The following is a 20,039-nucleotide window of genomic DNA, read 5'->3' as shown; positions in this document are numbered from 1 at the left end:
AATGTTAAATTTGTGTTATATTTCTCAGCTAGTTCTAATAGCCCTACTGTTGAGTGCAAAAGAAACCATCATCAGCAAAATAAAGTTTCTGAGAAGTAGCAAAGAACTAACCCAATTTCTATTGCAACTCAGTGACATCTCTGGGAAATCTGCAAATCGGATTTTAGCTTCCTACAAGTTAGTTTGCCATATGTATCAGCATAAAATACTAGATATTTTTATTAAAATGCTTGGACAAACTTGCTCTAAAGCATTATCTGCTGCATTATCATCTGGCTTAGACGCTGGCCTGGTAGAGAACAAAGCCAAAGTGGGGGATACAGAAGTTTGTGCTGTGCCTGAAGTTCTGCCTTGTAACTTCAGGTGGAAGCAGATAGAGCCTCTCAGGAGCATGCAAACTACCGACTCCCATGAAAGGTGAGGTTTTCAGGAGCTTATCCTGAATGTTTCTGTAGATGTCATCATTAGGCAGCTCTTTGGTCATTGTATTAATGGTTGGGGGTCTTATTGTGAAACCTGGGACCTCTCATGCCTTTCTGTGCATCTCACTATGATTTTCAAAGCAACATATTCAAAAACTCTGTGTTACTACACCCACATCCCTCTCCCTCCTCCCCCCATCAAGCTTTTTGTGAAAATGACTAGGCCTCAATCTAATTTGAGCCTTCCAAAGAAAATGCTAGAAGTCCCAGCTGAAGGGGATGAGACACAAAAGGCTGCAGGTGGGGAAGGTGGGACCTGGGCCCTGTCAGGGGGCTCCGGGGGTAGCTGTGGGCAGTTCAGGTGAAGAAGCTCTGCAGGAGGCTGGGCTTGAGGGCACAGAAATAGTCAGCCCAGAAAAGCTGGAGCCTGTTTTTCAGCAGCCATGGAAAAGATGTAAAAGAAGGTGCCTGTACCCTGCTGTCTAACTCGCTATGGTTTTGGAGGGGTTGGTCTACTGCTGAGCTATGGAAACTGCACTGCATGCGTATTGAGCAGTGGGAGCTTGACTGCTTTATCTGTAAGTGATTCTAGAAGCATTTGAAAGGGCTGAGGATTTAATAGAGAGCCACAGTGAGACTAAAATTAATAGGGAGCTATAACAGAATGATAATATAATTGATATTTTTTTTCAGGGCCTGAGGGGAGGGAAAAACCATTCCTCAGGAAAATGGGTGGAGTTTGAATATAGTAGGGTCTTGTGAGCTAAGGTGGCTGCTGAGGCCATGTGGGGGGAGGGGACTAGGGCAAATGCGGGTTAGTTTTGTGTTCAAAAGCAGATACCTTAGAACATAGACATAGGATTTCAGGGCATTTACGACTATTTTGCAAAGGAGAGCTACTACTCCTGGTCATGGGATAGATGTTAGACTGAGTGTGAAGCTGAATTTTAGATCATCCTCCATAAGGCTTCAGTGCAGTAGCTTGTTCTGAGTAACTTTTTGCTCTTTCCTCTAGGAAATCAGAGGCTTTTTTTTTCTTCATTTTTTTTTTCCCTCCCTGAAGGACTGTATTATTTGTGTGTTGTAATTTGGCTTATTGAAAGCAAGGGTGTAAAACTCTATCATAAGTAGAGGAAAACCTGAAGCTAATAGGAGTAAAGTGGTATAAGATGGCTTTGTGTGCTGTGGCCTGTGTGGAAACGGACATGCTTCATTTCAGAGTGTTATTGCAACAGCCAAAAGGTTTTTATGCATGGTTAAACTTCCAGATCTCATGGTGCGGATAAAGTATGAGACACTAAGATGTTTGTAACAACATGACTGGAAATAAGGCTCCAGTTATGAGGACTGTGCTAAATCTCACAGTGAAGTGGTGCAGTATTACAGCTAGAGGAAAAAATGCTGTATTAGACCAGCTCCTTAATGGAATAAGGATCATGGCCCAGATAAAAGATGTGAAATCCATTTCGATCATGCTCAAATTGAGAACTATGTTACTCAGTGGACAGTCACTGTGCTAGATCATTGTCACACGTATTTGAAGTCACATAAGAATTGTTTTCTTTCCGTTTGTTGTTTTTTTTTTTTGTTTGTTTGTTTTTCCCCTCCCTCACTTGGGCTGTGGGGGAAAGAAATGGGAGCAGCTGGAGCATAGGCTCTTGCTCACGAGCTGCTGAAAGCACCTTCCCTGATCCTCCAGGCAGCCTCCTTTCTTGGAAGCACTAGCTCCTGAGACAACAGCAAAGTGAAGTTGCTATATTATATAAACTAAATGGGTCAGGTGCATTTGCCATTTCCATCAGCTATTTCAACCTCTATCTCACTGCTTGTATAGATGTCAGACAACTATTCACAATACAACTGTTCGCAATGTGTGAGGTGGATATTCAGGTATGTCTAGGGCAGGTACAGGGACTAATCTTGTGTGTAACAGTGGTAGGTGCTCAGTTTAACTATGGACAGAATGTGAGACTTTACCAGGACCGAAGGAAAAAAGCTTAAAAAATAAAAAATGTTTTTATACATGCTGACTTGTATGGTAACCAGAAATTTGCTGGTTCATGTGCGTTAAGTGCAGCCAAAGATGCTGTTATGTGTCTTAAACTCCCCCTGGAGAGGGGATGATATTCAGTGTACTTGTTCTGCCTAACTTAGCATAGCCAGTAGAGGGGGGAAAAAGAGGCTACCCTGGACGTCATGAGCGTGGCATGTGTGCTCTGGGCTTCTAGAAAAAGCCTGTTTGTCCCCGTTGACTACTCCTGCAGTTTCCTTCATATCAGCTACCTTTATGTGCTGAAGTTAATTTCTACCTTGATGACAAAAAGGCTAATATAATCCATGTATAAATGCTATGAAATGCTAAGCAGGCATGAAAAGACTGTTCAGCCTCTGCAGTTGGCACAGCTATAATTGCTATTGGAATATTATGTAGTGTTTGCAGTTCTAGAGGGAGGCCAAAAGCTGCAGGGTTCAGAGGAGCTTTTTTTTTTCCCCACCCTTAATGTAAAGTATAGAAAACATGTCCCAAGGTCAAGAAGCCCACTTTATTAGTGTATCAAACCAAAGCTCTGAAGAAGAATATGATTGGTTTATAAATACATGCATCCCATTCAGTAATTTGATAGAGGATTAATCAGTCAATTCAGCAGACAAAATACAACAAAAATTAATCTTGTAGTGGAAAAAGAACCAACTTGCACGAAGTTAAGAATACATACTTAATCATTTATGTAAATTAATTGCTCGTGGAACAGCTTACCTTGGGTGATAATTATGTTATTGGAATATCTTTTAATCTACTTGGGATGTTTTTCAGGAGTGTATGGTTCAGGTAAAGATATGGTAAAGGTATGGTTCAGTGTTCAGGTAAAGATATTACGCATAGGTAAGGAGTTCATGTAAGGAAATCTCATTGCCTCTGATATGGAGGACATTAGGCTAAAGGATTATAAGTGTTCTTCTGGCCTATTTTAAAAAAAAAAAAGCAACAAATTTCCTCTAATAGGGCTACAAAAATGACTGTGTATTACACAAAGTAGGAAAAATCTCTCTTCTTAAAGGTGAAGCAAAGCTCCTAAAGCTTTGCTTGATTGATTAGCCAGCACCAAAGGACTGCCTGAATGAGGGAGGAGAGGAAGTATATTTTTGAACTAACAAATCTCTACTTTTAAATCCCTTAGTTCAGAAATTTATCTATAATTAGAAAAAAGACATCCATATGGTGACTTTTCTAGTCCCAGATGGGTAGCTGTCATTTTGCACATGATCTTTGCTTCTCTTTTGAAGTAGAAATGAGTAATCTTGGAAATATTAATCTGACTTCAACTATATTTATCCTTCTATCAACAGTGATGACACACTTTGATTTCTTTCTTGGCGTTTGCAGTATGTACTGTGGTGCAGAGGATTCCAGTTGCCATAATTTTCAGTGGAAAGAATAATTATCACAGGGAACTGTAAGTAAGGTATTATGGACTATTTGTATTTTTAATTAGCAAAACCAAAATTTTCAAGAGTGGTGACACAAAGATATGCCAAATTCGAATTTCTGCTAAAGGGGTGGTAGAAGGTGTTTTTTAAGTACTCAGGATTGGCTCCCCTTTCTGGCAATGTATTACCTGGCACAGGAACAGCTGTACACCTGCTCCTGCCTGGCAGGCTGCCACTGGGAATAGTTATGTCGGAGCAAACAAGAAGTAAAAATAATTCGCCATGCCAGGAAAGATGTTTTGGTATTGGACTTTTTTTGATCTTAACTACTAGAGTATTAAGCCTTAGCACAATTCTTTCTGCCCTTGTCAATATAGTTTTTGTGATGACATAACTACAGGCATCTTATGTGGTTAGACTTCCTTTTTTGCTGCTGTTATTTGTGGTGATGGGATTTACTGTGTGTATACAGGGCAGGTATTCTCTAGTGGGCATTGTGACTGCATAATTTTCCCTCTCTCCTTCATGAAATATAATTTTGGTTGCTTCTGCTTAAATATCCACATAGGCTAGCAATCTCTAAATGGTACAAAAACTTGACATTCCTCTTAGTAAGCATTCTCCTTAAAATGCAATCTTATTTTGGAGGGGAAAAAAATGTTACACTACAGTTGTTACCACAGGCAGTGTCAGAGGCAAGAGGCCAGATCCAATCAAATGAAGTAAATGGAATTACCCTGAATTTACTCCTGTATAAGTGGGAGCTTGTTTCAAGCCCCAAGCTACATGAAAATGATTGCTGTTCTCTTCACTAGCATTGCCCATATGAAAGCTGACATAAATACAACGTAGAGTGAACTTATTTAGCAAGTCATAGGGTATATTTTTTCACCATGATTGAAAGGCCTTAAGAATGTAAGTTTCAGATCCATGAAGGAGCAGAAGTGCCTGAGTTCTATTAAGACCAATAGGAATTAAATGCTTAAGTGACGCAGTCCTATGCCTTGGAAAACCTTCAAGCATTTTTTTTATCAACTCAGTGATCTTTCAGCACTATCCTTATGATTAAATTTGTCTTTTTTTCTTTAACAACTATGAAACACCTGAGGAGAATAAATGTTAAAAGTTTACTTTTTTTAGGTTGACTTATTATAAGAAATCAATGTTCTAGTGTTGCTGGCTTAATAGTAGGGGAATTTTAGCGTACTTGTAAAGTTTGCAAGCAAATGAAGAGGTAATGTTGAGTATTGACTTTGCCATGACAAAGGTTGGGGAGGACTGCAGTCCACAGTGAGGAGAAACCCTACATGGACACTCGTGTGGAGCTGGAGAATACAGTTGCAAATGTGGCTGTATTATGACTTCAGACCTTGGAAGGTACTTAATACTTCATATCTTGGTGTCATATCCCCCCCACCCGCTGTTGTAGCAGATTCCAAAAGAAGAGATACTGTTCCTCTACCGATCTAATTTTTTAAAACTTTCTCTAGGATTTAAACCAACAAAGTCGTTTACTCTTTTACTTTAGATGTTCTTTTAACAATGTTGCTGTACAAAAAGATAGAAAGTTCAGAGAACGTCCTTGGAAATAAGCACACATAGGTTAGAGCAGTAAGAAAACAGTAGGAAAGCACCACTGCTGTGATTTACTGGCTTGTTCGAAAGGAGGATGAAAAATGTGTGCATCCCATGATTAAGTAGCTTGCTTATTTTGCTGCATGTCTCTTTAAAGCTGTGAATATTAGTTATCAAAAACAAGCTGCATGTTTTACAGATAAGAGATTTAATAATCACCTAGCACTTACTCTTCAATAATTCTAAGCTTGAGTTTTACCTTTAAATGCTTGACTAAGTACGTAAGTTTAATAAAACCTGAATATATGCTTAAGGTATGCATTGAAGATTTAAATATTGTGGCAGAAACAAGCTCTGATGGCTATAGGAATATTTGTTGTGTACCTCTCATCCTAATGGTACCCTGATACTTCATCAATAAACCAACCCAGTGTATCTAAGGTCAACTGATGTGTGGCAATAGCACTGTTCAAATCTTGAGTTCTCAGGAGACTATGGGAAACATTGTAAATTCAACTGAACTAGAAAATTGTGGTTAATTGGAGGGAAAGATAATTAGTCAAATGATGGGTGCACAATAAAAATATTGGATTTAGGCAGGCTCTAAAAAGATATGCAAGTGGGGTAGATTTCTGCCCTTGTACAGGGGGACATTTTTAACTTAAAACAGGCACAGTGAATCTCAGCAAGTTAAGACTTGATAACTGCAAAATTTTCATGTTTGACTTGAATTTGAGAGTTGTGGGTTCTTTCAACTGACTCTTCTTCACTCAGAGCATAAGAAGTGCTAGTGTAGAAAAGTTTCCTAGGTTACAGCTCTTTTTCCATTTGCAGTTTCTGCTGGAGACTTGCTACCATGCTAAATTGGCAGGCGTCTTGCAAAAAAATACACAAGGTAACAAAGAACACCAAATCACATACGGCATGCTGGAAAACAATATTTTCTTCCTTGTAGAACAGACCACGTCCAAGTCTTTCTGTTGGTCAAAATGGTTCAAAACAAGGACCTGCTGCTGCTATGCTTCAAGATTCTCCTAATAACTGATCAATGCTCAATAAGGGTATTAAACCACCCATCACCCCGTGTTCTTTTCATTAAATGTAACTGTTAAGCATCTTGATCTAAGGCTCCCAATACACAGTTTCCAGATCAGAAATCTAGCAGAAAAACCTATTAAAAAAAACAACCAACACACGCAAACAAAATCTGCATACACACATGGATTGTGTCTTATATTGTCGTTTTTGTTCATGTTGAATGATTTAGTCCCTAAAAATTACTTAGTGTCACCTAATTGTGTTTATCTTGGCTTCTCTTGGAATGTAAATATAACTGAAGAAGCAAAAGGCAGGAGTTGTAAGAGTGGGAATGATTGTCTGTTTATAGAGAGTTTTGGGACAGCCACAACTGAATTTTGCTGTTACCCACAATAAAATATGATGTATTGCTAACTGCTAAAACATAGTCTTCTGCTATGTGTAATAAGTTTGGTGCAATTTTGCCAGATGTACAAAAAAAAATTTACTGTGATTACTTTTAAGCAAAGGACCAAACAGACCAGTGGAAATACTTAGGAATCTCTTATGAATTGAAGAATTTGTGCAAAAAGAACTGGTAGGCTCTCAGTGAATGAAGCTCTATTCAAGTGCATTTATTTTTTTGTTAGTCTAGGAAAGAGTTGTAAATGGTTTGCAATATAATCACTGTAGTAAAGGGAACTGTCCTATCAACATGTGTGCAGGTATGGCACTTTCCAGAGAGGTTTAGAGATCTGATCCCTATTCTGTTCCTGTTCTGACCTAGTTCATTTAATTGCATGCTGTTTGTCAGTTCTGGGACAGTTTTAGAACTGTATGATCAGAGAAGAGACTGAAACCTCTATTATTTTTTTTTTTGTTACTGTTAATGGGAGTATGCGTGGATATTCTTATGTATAGCAACAACTAGAATGCCTTCTCCAACCTCTGAATTCTTATTCTTCCTTAACACCAGCTTTAACATTTGATATGCTATCTAAATGACAAAAGTCTTTAGTAGGTATAAAGTCTCTACTTCTCATATACATGTATAGAAAAGAGGGATGAAATCTGTGCAAAGAAGAGTCATTTAGAATGGAACAGGGGGGAGCTATGGGAAGCATTGCCCTGTGGTACCGCACAGGCTGCTGCTTCACAAGGCTTTGAGCAAATTAGAAACTATGCGATTGAGAATAACTTCACAGAAATTTGAGAGGAAAGGTGCAATTAATGTCAGTTAGTAACAAAGTAATTATTCAGAGACTAAAGTTCAATTATTTTATTGTGCCTAATATGTTTCTAACACGTTTTTCATCCATCTGCATTCTGAGGCTACGTTGCTATTGAATTTATTATTGGCCCAGTGTCCATCCATATATTTCTCTGTGCTTCAGAATCACTTAAACACAATGAAGGCAAATGCTTAGAGACAGGTTTTAATAGTATTGAAGTGACATTTCCTTCTGGGCCTTGGCCATACTGTTTTAGCTAGATTCATGTCCCTTTAGGTGGGTTCTGAAGCCCTTATTTGACCAAACGTATGGGTGGGAGACTGGTTACATGTAAATCTGTTTGAGACTTGTCTGCTCTTTAGGAAGGATGCAAGTTAAAATGCTCAAATACCTCTGAAAAATCCTTTGCTGAATTTTGTGTATCCTTAGGTAGCTGTGAGAGACTTCTTTCTTATAATGTGTGTCTGATTGTTCTTCTCTTATATTACATCCCCTCTTCACGTTTAGGTGAGGTGGAACGATAAGAAATTACCAGTGAGGGGTCAAACAGTATAAGTGATGCTGCTTCTGGGCACCAGGAGGAGTCTAATAATGATGAAGTTCCATGCTGTTGGAGTCTCTCCATATGGGAATTTTTCTATCCAAACTGCGTTGTGATTCTATTTCCAGTGTCCATTTCTCAGTTACTTGGAAACTATCTGCATTCCTAAGGGAAACATCTTATTTGAGCACTTCAAAGTTATGCACAAAATTTACTGCTCTATGAAAATGATGAGTTATTTGTTCCTCTCAAAAAAGGGAGTCCGGGGACTGCAGGTGATTAGAATGTTGCAGGGCTGCTTTATCAGCCATGTTATAGCCTGAGTTATTGCCTTCAGCTGTTCTTTATCTGGTGTTTACAAATACTTCTTTGCATCAGTGTCTTCTGCTCCCTTTTTATCTTCTTTTTCTCTCTATGTCAGTAAAAGCCGATTTTGTCACTCTCCTCTGGTTACCCATTTTCTGCCTCTGTTGACTGGCTAGTTGTTGCACTATTTCTGTGTTATTGGAAAGCAGCTTTCTTTTTATTCTCTTTCAGCTCCTTAAAGCTGTGATTGCAACATCGCACCAAGCAATTCTATTGGGTTTTATTTATCTCCCTCTGCTACTATTTGCATTTTACTGAAAGTCATTTCTGAGTTTTTTCCTTTTTTTTGGTAAACATAATTAGCTCCTGTGAATAGGAAACTGTTTTTCTTGATTTCTTTTTAGTGAAGTTTTTTTTTTTCCTCCCTTGAGACAAAATTGTAAACAGGACTGTTTTGGAAGGTATTTTTCCTTGCCTTTGGATTTTGAGAGAGGAGACTAACATCTGTTAAGTCTTCAGTTAAACATTACTTGTTGAAATAGTTGTCCAGATCCTAGGTAGTATAAACTGTTAGCCTTTGAAATCTGTAAATCTCTACTTAACATACACTAACTGAAAATCTTACCTATTTTTTTCAAAAAAAACATTAAAATCTATGTGCCAGATTCAATCATTGAATTATACTGACAGGAGTTTCTGAATGTCTTTCTGCTCAGTTAATTAGCTCATTCTCTGATAAGAATTATTTGGAAGGTACCTTATGGGCATGGTGTGATGAAACAGTATTGAATGGTGCAGGAGTGTATTCAGTGATCCTATCGTATCTAGATGTTAATCTGACACTGATTGTCTATATGTTCCGTATGTTCCTTTTCAGTGAAAACCCCAAAGATACTCCATCATCTAAATTACATTTCCCAATCTTGCCTAATTTGCAAGTCTTTAATTCACTGTTCTCTCTATCCATTAGTAACTTAGGACTCTTGTGTCAGATGTGTCCTTTGAAGGAATGTACACTTCTGGCATGGACTCATTCTGCACTTAGAAAGCAGAAAGGTAGTTTTTGCATTTCCGTTTAATTTGATACGACATATTGAGTATCCTCTGGGATACTTTTCTATTGATTTTTGTAAATTATGTTACCATAATATAACGTGTTTAATCTATTTACTTTTTGTTATCACTAGGACTGTATACTTCCTGACTGGAAGGTTCTTACAAAAAGAAGCCCAAAGGAGGCAGTGGCATTGGAAACGATGAACAATAACCCCAAATGAATTCTCAGGTGAAAGAATTTTAATTTCTCCTAAACTGAGTTCAGAGGATGATTTATTTGTTTAACTTTAAAGCCTGTAACTAGAAGAATTTGCATGTTTAACTTGTTATTTTGCAGGGACTTTATTTGTTTTAAATTTGAAAACAGCTTGTGAATTTTTATGCAGTCTGTTTTTTATAACTATCCAAAGGTACCTTGTGATGATTCAACTGTTAATAATACCTGTAAGTTGGAGTTACTAAGGTGTTTTTTGTGTTTTGTCATTTTGTTTTGTACTGAATATTCAATATCTCAGTGCAGGAAATGGCCAAATTTCATGTTAAGAATAATCATGTTTCAAGCTAGCTGGCTGATACATATTTTTAAAGTCAGTGTCCACTGAAAGCTTGAGCAAGATCTGTCCTCTCATGTCAGGAGACTAAATGTATTAAATATTTCTTAAAATTGTGCAGTTATATTTAAATATGATAAACTTGTTTATTTAAGAAATTTACAATATTTTCTGAGTGAAGTGTTTGGCTTCAGGGATTCAGAGGCTTAAATGAAGAAGTTAAAACTGTTTTTCGGGTGTCCAGCCAGTATTCTTTTAAGGTATTCAAAGCAACTGTTACTAGTACATAGTTTCTGGCATGTGTTAGGGGCAAGTATGCTTAAAACACTTTTTTTTTCCACTTTATTTTCCTTATAGGAATGAATTGAGGTGAATTATTCTGAATATGTTTATCTACCTTAATCAGGCATAGCTGCGGTATTAAAAAAAAAAAAAGTTAAGAACACTGTAAGGACCTCTTTGAAAATATATGGAAATGACAAACTGCATTAGGATTGACTCTTTTTGTCATCACAGATCCCATGAAAAGATGGAGTTCGCCAGTGAACAGATTTCAAAACAATTTTGATTCTGTCCTCCAGAGTGTCTGCGAACTCTTTTAGATTAGTGACATATACAGTTTTATAAATGCATCATGACTAGAAATATCCAGGCTGTTAAGATTAGATTAACTGTCTGTTAAGGACAGACTTGTGCAAAAATGTCTTTGAAATGACATCATAGTCTGACAGCAAAATATTGATAACAATTCTGAGTATTTCGTATCCTTGGCTTTGTAGTTGAAGCGTGGTAGCTTTGCAGGTCTTGTATGGTAAGTCCTGGTGGGTAAGCCAAAAGGCCAGTGTTTCACAGATGAATATATGGTACTCCTGGAGTTTCATGACTGACTAGCATAAAAATCTGAAGAGCTGCTCTTTGGATTTGTACTCAAATAGTGCAATATACAGCACTATAGTTAGAAAGTACATGTGCAGTTCTTGCTTGTACTTCATCTCTTCAGCATGATTGTCAGATTGTGCATGACAACTGACAAACCACTTAAAGGTAACATCTGTGACTCAGTGAGCCTAAATAATTATGCCCAGCCTCTAGCACGTGTCTCTATGCTTTGAGATAAGCCCTTTTGAAATGGCATCTCAGAATATCAATAGGAGAAAAGACACAAACTGTCTTTTTTTTCCTATTGCCTTCATCTTCCACTTACATTCAGTAGATTTTGATACTTACTAGTGGTGCCTAGTAAATATCATTTTTGTAACATTTTCCTGCAGTTCTTCCAAAATGAACAGTTTGGAAGTAACCACAGTGATGCAGCTACAGGTAAGTCAGCTGCACAATTAGGCCATATGATTGACGTGTGGTCTGAACAGATTCCATCCTGTGTTGCTGTACTGTCACTTGCTCTATTTTCACCTGTGTCTGTGCAGATATATTGCAATTTTCTGTGTGCCAAATGTCCAAGGATTATTTTCCAACACAGGAAACTGTGGGAGAATGTTCCTTCTAAATACAGAAATACAGTTAGCAACAACTGCCACTTAAACGACAGCAAGCAAGCACCAGAAGAATAAATATGTGCATTGTATATAATTTGGGCAAAAACACTTGCAATGACACAGGGAAACTTCCGGTGTAGTCATAGCTGTAGTGCAACAGCAATAACTTGGATTTAAAGAAGGTGCAAAAGGAACCTTTAGACTATTTTTTTGCCTCTAATTCTGGAAGAGTCTTCTAGCTCTTTTTCATTATTCTTTCTTTGTCTCCCTTTTTTGCTATGACTTTCTTGCTGTATCTTTCCCTTGAAGATTCTCTTCCTGTATATTATATTCAAGTTGAGATATGTTTCAGATGCTCCAAATCACTCCTCCACCACTTCCTGTGTACATCCCAACCCCACTGCAGCAGAAGATTCACCTGTTCATCCCACATAGGTGGAAATTGCCATACTAATACCTCATGAAGGCTATGTCAGTATGTCTGAGGTACCCTTAGGCCAGTGCTATTTATTTTGCTTTCTTCACTTGGGGCATAGCTATGTCTCACAGTAAGTTAATCTCAGCTGTCTGAGTGCTGGGATCTAATTACCCTCCTTTATTCAAGCAGCTGCTACAAAGAGTTGAAAAGTAGAAGTCCCTTTGGTGCCCATTATGAGCAGGTTTTGCTGTGTTTGTTTTGCAGAAGCATTCATATTTTCCAAAAATGAGAGCACTGACTATCTGCAAAGAAGCTCAAACACAAACTTGCTGTTACATGTTGAAAAATAACACGAAGTTTCATATAAACTGTCACACAGTCATATGAATAAGCCAGCTCTTGTTTTACTCAGACTGAAGGGATCACTGCTGGTGGGCTTTGGCCTCAAGCGCTCCCCAAACTGCCCCGAACAGTCGAGCAGTACCCTGTTAGTCCTGGTGGGGTTTTTTTGGTCAGTGGTGAATTGTGTACCTCATCCTTTCCTCCTCACGTTAATAGTAATTCACATGCCAATCTGGAATTATCTCTTGTACTATGGTTATGTGGATTTATCAGCCGCTGCAATTAATTTATTGGGAGGCTACCATTTGGTCATATATCTCACAGTTATGAGTTTGGTTAAGGAAGAAAATAAATTTGTAGCATGGTTGAAATCAGTGGGCTAACTTTTACAGTGACGATTAGAGCAGTTTAATCCAGTGTTTTAAGTACCCTAATGTAGGGAATTACTTAGATATTTGAAAGGGAAAAAAAAATCGCAGGAACACAAACTCTTAAGTCTATCTGATCAGTGCTTAAGGACAGTATTACACAGCTGGAGAAGGAGTTCTATTTGCTGTGTATGAATAGCCCTTCTTAGATAATGCTGCCATGTATAAAAGTTTTGAAAGTCAGGAGTGTGTGTATTCTGTTTATTCTTCATTCGTCTCTTATTTTGACAAAATGTTCAGCTGCTGATCACTGGAATCACTCTTAGTAGCAAAATCATTAGTTTTCTTCTAACTACTAAAAGGACTGCTTAAAAAGTGCTTTACACAGTCCCAGGTGGGAAATGAGGATTCAGAATGGGGATGGAGATCAGTTGTTCTACACAACTGCTGCTTACTCAGATATACAGGGGTTTGTGCATTTCATTTATATCAAGTTACTCTGCATGAGTGATCAGAAACTGTACTGCACTGTGTTAGGAAAATCTACCTCTGTGGACTGTGAATCAGAATTCCTCTCATCAGCTTTTTCCCAAAATTAAATGGATCTATAATAAATCAATTTTCTTGGGAATAAAAATGTCATATGTTGGCATTTCTAATTAAAAAGGCGTGTTGGTTTCTTAAAATTTAATGTCTCATGTCTCTACTGGTCTACTACAGCAGTAATACTGTTCACTTGACACCTCATAAATAATTTTCACTTGAAGATTTCTATATGGAAGACACTTTAGATCATCTGAATGGATTAATACATAAGAATTTCATGCATTGCAGAGAAATGGGTGAAATTAATACCAAGTGCTAAAAGTCATCAACAGGAACTATGTAACTTTGGATGTAACTCTTAATGTTGCTGTTAAGCAATAACCTTCACTACTTCTATTAATACTTTATGTAATCAGGTCAGCAGAGAAAAACAATATTGAATTCTGTGGGCTCCCTATGTGAAAGCCATTCCCTAATTCCTTTTAGGATACAGAGAAGTAATTCTTAATAGCTGTAAGGTGACTCTGCTGCGATCTTGTACGTACGTGCAAGCTCCATGGTTTTATGGTATGGTGTTTTGTGTGGTTTTGTTGTTGTTTTGCCAGAAGTCTAATGCTATGGTGTTTTAGTGCATTTCTGAACGTAAAAAGATGAAGAAACTGTTTAAAAACAGAAATAAAAACCCAAACAAAACTTTTTTTTTGTTTTCAGTGCATTTTATACAAATTCTGTAAATAGTTTTGTGGTACAAGGAGGGCTTATGGTTAATCACTGTGGTTATTGGCCCTTGAGAAAGGCGCAAAAAAAAAAAGACACAAAATAGTATCAAGTATATTGTACTTTTTCTTCCTGCATGTGCACTACCTCTTTCATGTACATGTTTAGCTAGTTCTGTTCCAGGTAGTTTTGTCTTAATTGGGTTTTGTGGTCTGTAACCTTTGTAACCCAGCAAATTAGTGTGTTGCTTGAGGCTGTCCATTGCAATGTACGCACCAGCTAATTTTGTGCAATTTTCCTTATTCTCAAGACCAAAGCTTGAGGTACCAGGCATTCTTCTGTTTACTTGGCATATGTGATGTGGGTACATTTTTATTGCCCATATTCCACCTCTTCATTAGTCTCATTCTCTGTTTTCATCTCAATTAAAATGTCAGGATCTGCCACTTCTCTGCCAATTTCATGATGGCCTACACTGGCAAACACCCGGAGTTGTGCTATAGTCACTTCTGCAGGTGGAGAGGGCAGTGTCTCTTGAGGTTTGGTTTTTGAACACTGTATTGAAGCTGCCTTTTCTAGCTGTCTTGATCTCTGAATCTGATTGTTTGGGACGGAAGCAGAAACTTAAGATTGAAAGGGACTTATTTTTACAATGAAGTTCAAACAGTAACCTGCTGTTTCAGTAGATCTTTCATATCATATGCAATTATTTTTTCTGGTTTTATCTTCTGGTCTGGTTAAAAAGTTAGGAATTTCGTTTTGAGACGTAGCCTGGAGTGACCAACTGAAACTATGGTTCACATAAATCTGTAAACTCCCCCAGAACTTGTAGTGACTGTAGCTGTGCACAGGACAAAGAGGTCAGCATATCTAAATGAGAAACTTTCATCACGTGGCATGTGATACTTGCCACTTCTGCTTTCGAAGTTGTTTTTTTAATTGAATATAAATATTTTAACCTCAACAGTGAACAGTGGGAGACAAACTGTCGCACTTTTCTGTCCCCTGCGTCTTATGTAGCCATACAAAAAAGCACAGAGGACACACAACAGCCCAAATGCCTTCATAGTATTTGGTACCCACTTCATACTGTGGTGAAATTATTCTAGATGCACAGTAGTAGTAATTGGAGAACAGCAACCTGAAATATATTGCAGCTACACAGGAAATCTCAAGCTTTTGGAATACAACAATTTTTATGAGGAAAACCCATTGCCCTTGAGGGGTTACAGTACAAGGAACGCAGCAAAATCTCCTGTTATTTGCTGAACCTTGATGTTAATGGAATGAGTGCTCTTAAAAAATAAGATGGTGTTCAGGTTTGCAGTTAGCCAGCTCTCAGCCAAAATAAAATTTTATCCTGGTCTCCAATGGCAGGCTTTGCAGCAGAAATCGGCTGTGGAGCCTTGCTATCAACACTGCATGCTGAGATCCTTCTTTCATGTAAATTATGACTTTTTCTGTGAGCAGGTGATAAGCTTTTTCAAATGGCTTGATAACCTAAGAAATAGAAAGCTTCCAAATTCGCATAAGGGAGTGGCATCCATTGTATGCCTCTTAGTGACCTTAATTTCTATGTGATTAAATTTTGATCTTTTAATGATTTTTGCTGTGACGGGTGACAGAGAAATGAGGGACAAGCAGGAGAAACTGACACGTTACTGCTTGCAAATGAGCTCATTTGAAAATACATAAAATAGATTTCAATGTTCAACTGAACTGACTTGCTCTTCAAATTAAATTAGCTTGTACGCTCTTTGCTTTTTATTTGTCATAGGGATCGTTGGATTTCTGATTAGGAAACGTCAAATGAAACTTAACTGAAGTACGTAATAAATAATTGAAATCCTAGAAAACTTGAGCCACCTCATGTTTCCTATACTGCTTATTTCATACAAAATACTTAGAACCGTTAGTGAATTTAGTTGTATAGTAATAAAATGTTTGATTAGTAATGTTTATTGCTTCCAGCAATATCAAAGATTATCGCAGGTGGAGCAATAGGAAAAGTGAGCCACTAATTCAACCTAATGCTCTGGATTCCAAATGCCCTTGAGTGAGTAGGCAGAGAATTATTTCAATGGATTCAAGTAGTATTAATTTTAATGAAGTTACTTCTCTGAAAATAACAATAGGATCACATCCACTTACTACAAAAAAAGGTGGAGATATGGGGCTTGGAGTGGAACAGGACTTGTTTTAGAAGGGCAGCTAGTAATAAAAGCATGACGTTATCCAGGATATTGATTCTTGTAAAAATGTCACAATGATGATATAGTAAATGATAGACTTTTGATTAATGCACCCTATCATGAGTTGGTCATACTGTTTGAATCTGACCCCACTTGTTTACAAAAGTATTAATGGCATTGATTTTTTTCTGCAAAACAAATGTGTTAGAATTAGACACGTTTTTTCAATTGAGGAAGACTCCATTAATGCCATGTGAGATTATAGTTACCTGTCAGCTTAAGATCTGATTTCACTAAGATTCTTTTGAACGGAACTGTTGTGAACTTCACAGCTATTTTCACAAGAAAAGGAAGGTGTCACGTAGTAGGCTTGAAATCATGATTCTCCAGCAGCAAGGGAATCCTCTACCTGAAATTGCTTCAGACTAGACCATAGGAAGGAGTGAGAGATAGTAAAAGCCTCTGGAAAACCCAGCTCAGTTAAAATCAGTGGCAGCTGGACTTGTCACTTGAGCATTGCTGAGTACAGTATTTTGTAAAGCACTAGTGTTGACAGAGGTGTCCAGACCTGGAAATTTCCTTTGTCTGTTATTCCTCAGGTGTGTTTTCCCATAAAATTAAAGTTCTGCTGAAAGCTGAAACACCTATATTATCTGAAAGATGTAAACTTTGTACACATATATGGCAATGCCTGCGAAAGTAAAAAGAAAAAAAAAACAAAAACAACCCTTCAACAAATCCGTCTACATCGAAACTCAGACTAGACAGTTTTATTGTTTTTTGCATTACTCTGAGTACAGCTTTTAATATAGGACTTCTCTCTTTACATCTTTGCTAGGGACTAAATCCCCTTACCTAGTGGGGCTTGATTAAAAATTCCTTCTGTCTTACCAGCAGGTGTGGTGGTTAATTTAATAACCACTTTGTTGTAAAAGCTACAAGTAAAAGAATAGACATGCAGCACTGAGGTGATTTTGATACAGAGAACACTTAAGATAATTTTCTGTTGTGCTGGTGTTCTGTGCACCCAGTTTCCTTTGTTAAGCATGCACAAGAAGGAACTTAATAACACTGGATGATTTTTCCATGTGTAAACATTTGTAGCTGTGGCCCTTGTATCTGGCAGTTTTAACTGTGCCAAGTCACAAGGTTCCCTTTGCGTAGGAAAGCCAACAGCCCTCTCAGGTCGCTAGACCATCCCCAGTGTCTTAGCTGAATGTGGCAGAATTGGTGGGGGTGGAGGGGAGCAGGCAGGGGCGTGGTGGTGGTGTTTTACCCGAAGTTTGGAACTAATGTTAATAGAATGGTCGCTGCGTTAGAATAGTTCCTATCTGAAGGAAGTTGCTTCTGATTTATAATTACATGCTGCCATCAGTTGTGGCTATTTGTAGAATTGCAGAGGGGTGTAGGTTGCAAAGGGCCTCTGGAGGTCATTTCAACTCCCTGTTTAAAGCAGGACCTCTCAGATTCAGTCGGTAAACAATTCATATGCCTCTGCATAACGAGGGCATGGTTTGATGCACAGCCTTGATATTTATTCAAACCTAAATAAACCCCTTGGTGTTGATGAGAACTTGCGGATTCTTACATCAGCTCTTGTATTCTAAAATTGTGTGGGATAAACTTCAGGCATTATGGAGTTTTATATGTTGCTAGAGTTGCCTTTGTCTCCAAGTTTTTTATGAAACACATCATTTCAGCTTGGATGTGAAGGCAACTGTAGCAATATATACATGCATTAATGCCTGAAGTTTATCCTGCACAGACCAGACCTATGAGCTCGTAACATTACCTGCATCATCTCAACGCTGTAAATCAGCTTTCATATACTGAAAACCCTGTGAGGCAGACCAGAGAGTCCTCCTGCTTGTTAGACTCTACTGGGAGGTGATACCGAAGAGGTTACTGTGAATGTGGATATGTTCGTATACTTATTCCAACAGAAATCAAAGCTTAGCTTTTGTGTTTCCCATCTGTATTTGAGTCAGCTAGTCAGGAACCCTTAATCTGGCAAGCATGATGTCTTTTACATATTTTGTTCTCTCTGTGAGAAGCTGTGAGCCAAAATCAAATACAACTTCAATGAAATTTGCATCTACTTTAGCAGGCACTGCAGTTCAAAGAAAAATGGTCCGTAACAGACCTTTGAAGCATCTTTTGGCAGTTATGTGTTATAAAGTAGTGACTACTTTGTATGTAAAATGGTCCTTGGCTGTATGGATTTGAAAGCACTAAGGAATTGTAATGCTAACAGCAGCTGCAGGTGATTTCATCTGGACACTAATATCTTTCAAGAGCATCATAATCTGGATTTTCTTTCCTGAGGCACTAAAACTGGCATAAACAGCACAGCGGAGTGCCATACAGTTGTGGTTAAACATGGGTGAGCCCCATGGGATAGCGTTTATTCTGGTCCCAGGCGTATCAGATAGGTAATGGATTGTGCGAAGAGAGAAAGAGGTGTTACGATCAAGTCACAAGTCTGAGAAAGTTGTTTAAGACTGTGCTTGTTTTTACTGTTTTAAATAATTTGACTTGCAGAAGTATTAAGAAAAGTGCTCTGCAGTAATTAAAGTAAGTGCCAGGGTGCACAGAAGTGTGTGTGGGGGGGAAATCAAACGTAACCAGACTCAGTCAACACGGACACCAAGAGACAATGACTGGTCAGCCCAGCTTTTCTGCTCTGTTGTGTGTAACCGCCAAGTGTGGGATGGTGCCACACACTGCTCTTGGCAGCAGCTTTACTTGGGAAGGTTGTTTTCCCTTTGGATCATTTCAGAGCTGTGGGTGACAAGCCACAGTGTGGGGGACAGGTGCAGCTGGCATGGGCAGAAGATGTCAGAGGGACGTGGCCATTTCTTAATGGTTTTGCTGCTTAATGTGTAATTACATCCTGCAAGGGTGTCTATGTGGGGACTGAATTATTTTTAGCAACTTAAGCAATGCTAAATCTCCGTATAGGCAATGTTATCCAAAATTAAATTGATCTTAATTTGGTTTGATCTAAATTACAGTGAAGGTGAATTAAGATAGATGAAATAAAAGCCATTTAAATTCTGAATGAAACCATCTGCATAGTTTTATGCAATTTAACCAATGTCCTTCAAATCTGCAGACTTAGTTAAAGTACTTAGCTTTTCTAAGATCCTCAAATGCAGTAATGGCAATTTGAGTCTGAAAACTCCTGTGAGGTGCAATATTTGGGAAGTACAGAGGCAATATCTTTTCTAAAACCCTATCAGCTTAATTTAGATAGCTCATGTTTTATCTTTACAGACAAAGGTCAAATTGAACAAAGTGTAAATGAACTTTCTCTGAAATGACTAAAAGTATTCTTACTCAGCTGGAGAAAATGACCAGTAGAAGTTTGTGTTTTCCTAAATGCAGAGTTTGCTAACGAACTTTATCATTGCTTAAAGGCACCGTGGAATTCTGTTCTGGAAGTCGAATAATTTTTGGCAACTTTTCAGGCCAAAGCTTAAAGATGAAGTTAAAGTGTAAAAACAAACAAACAAAAAAAACTTCTTGGTTCCTTCACTGGAACTGAACTGAATTTACACTTGTTTTAGACGAAAAAAATAAACATAAAAAATAAAATGAATAAATAAATAAAAAGTGAATTAGAATTCCTGGCATTTCTTGAGAATATAGTTTTCAGAGGTATGAGGATTATTATGATAAAATATTTATTGTGGGTTTATAACATAGATTTCTCTTTGATGTAGGGCTTTGTTTTCATCAAATAGGCTTTCCATTTTTATATCAATAAATTTTTAATTACTTTGAGCAATGTGTACAAGACCCCACTGCTGCCTCTTACCTGTTTTCTAT

General features: G+C 37.9%; 1 long non-coding RNA gene across 4 annotated transcripts; it reads left to right on the top strand.

Annotated features, from left to right (window-relative positions):
* Window positions 1-492: 492 nt before the first annotated feature.
* Window positions 493-15,629, top strand: LOC106033433 (uncharacterized). Of its 4 annotated transcripts, XR_010825055.1 has the most exons (6): window positions 493-1,000; window positions 3,771-3,877; window positions 5,119-5,228; window positions 6,261-6,321; window positions 9,710-9,807; window positions 10,487-15,629. It is a non-coding gene; the product is annotated as an uncharacterized lncRNA (long non-coding RNA). The 4 variants fall into 4 exon arrangements; XR_010825054.1 differs by having other exon boundaries at window positions 504-1,000; window positions 9,710-15,629; XR_001205318.3 differs by lacking the exon at window positions 6,261-6,321 and having other exon boundaries at window positions 513-1,000; window positions 9,710-15,629.
* The last annotated feature ends 4,410 nt before the right edge of the window (window positions 15,630-20,039 follow it).

This window comes from Anser cygnoides, chromosome 15 (genome assembly GCF_040182565.1).
Source record: "Anser cygnoides isolate HZ-2024a breed goose chromosome 15, Taihu_goose_T2T_genome, whole genome shotgun sequence".
Taxonomy (NCBI): Eukaryota; Metazoa; Chordata; class Aves; order Anseriformes; family Anatidae; genus Anser; species Anser cygnoides.
Note: the sequence above shows the minus strand (reverse complement) of the source record. Positions and strands in the feature narration are given on the sequence as shown.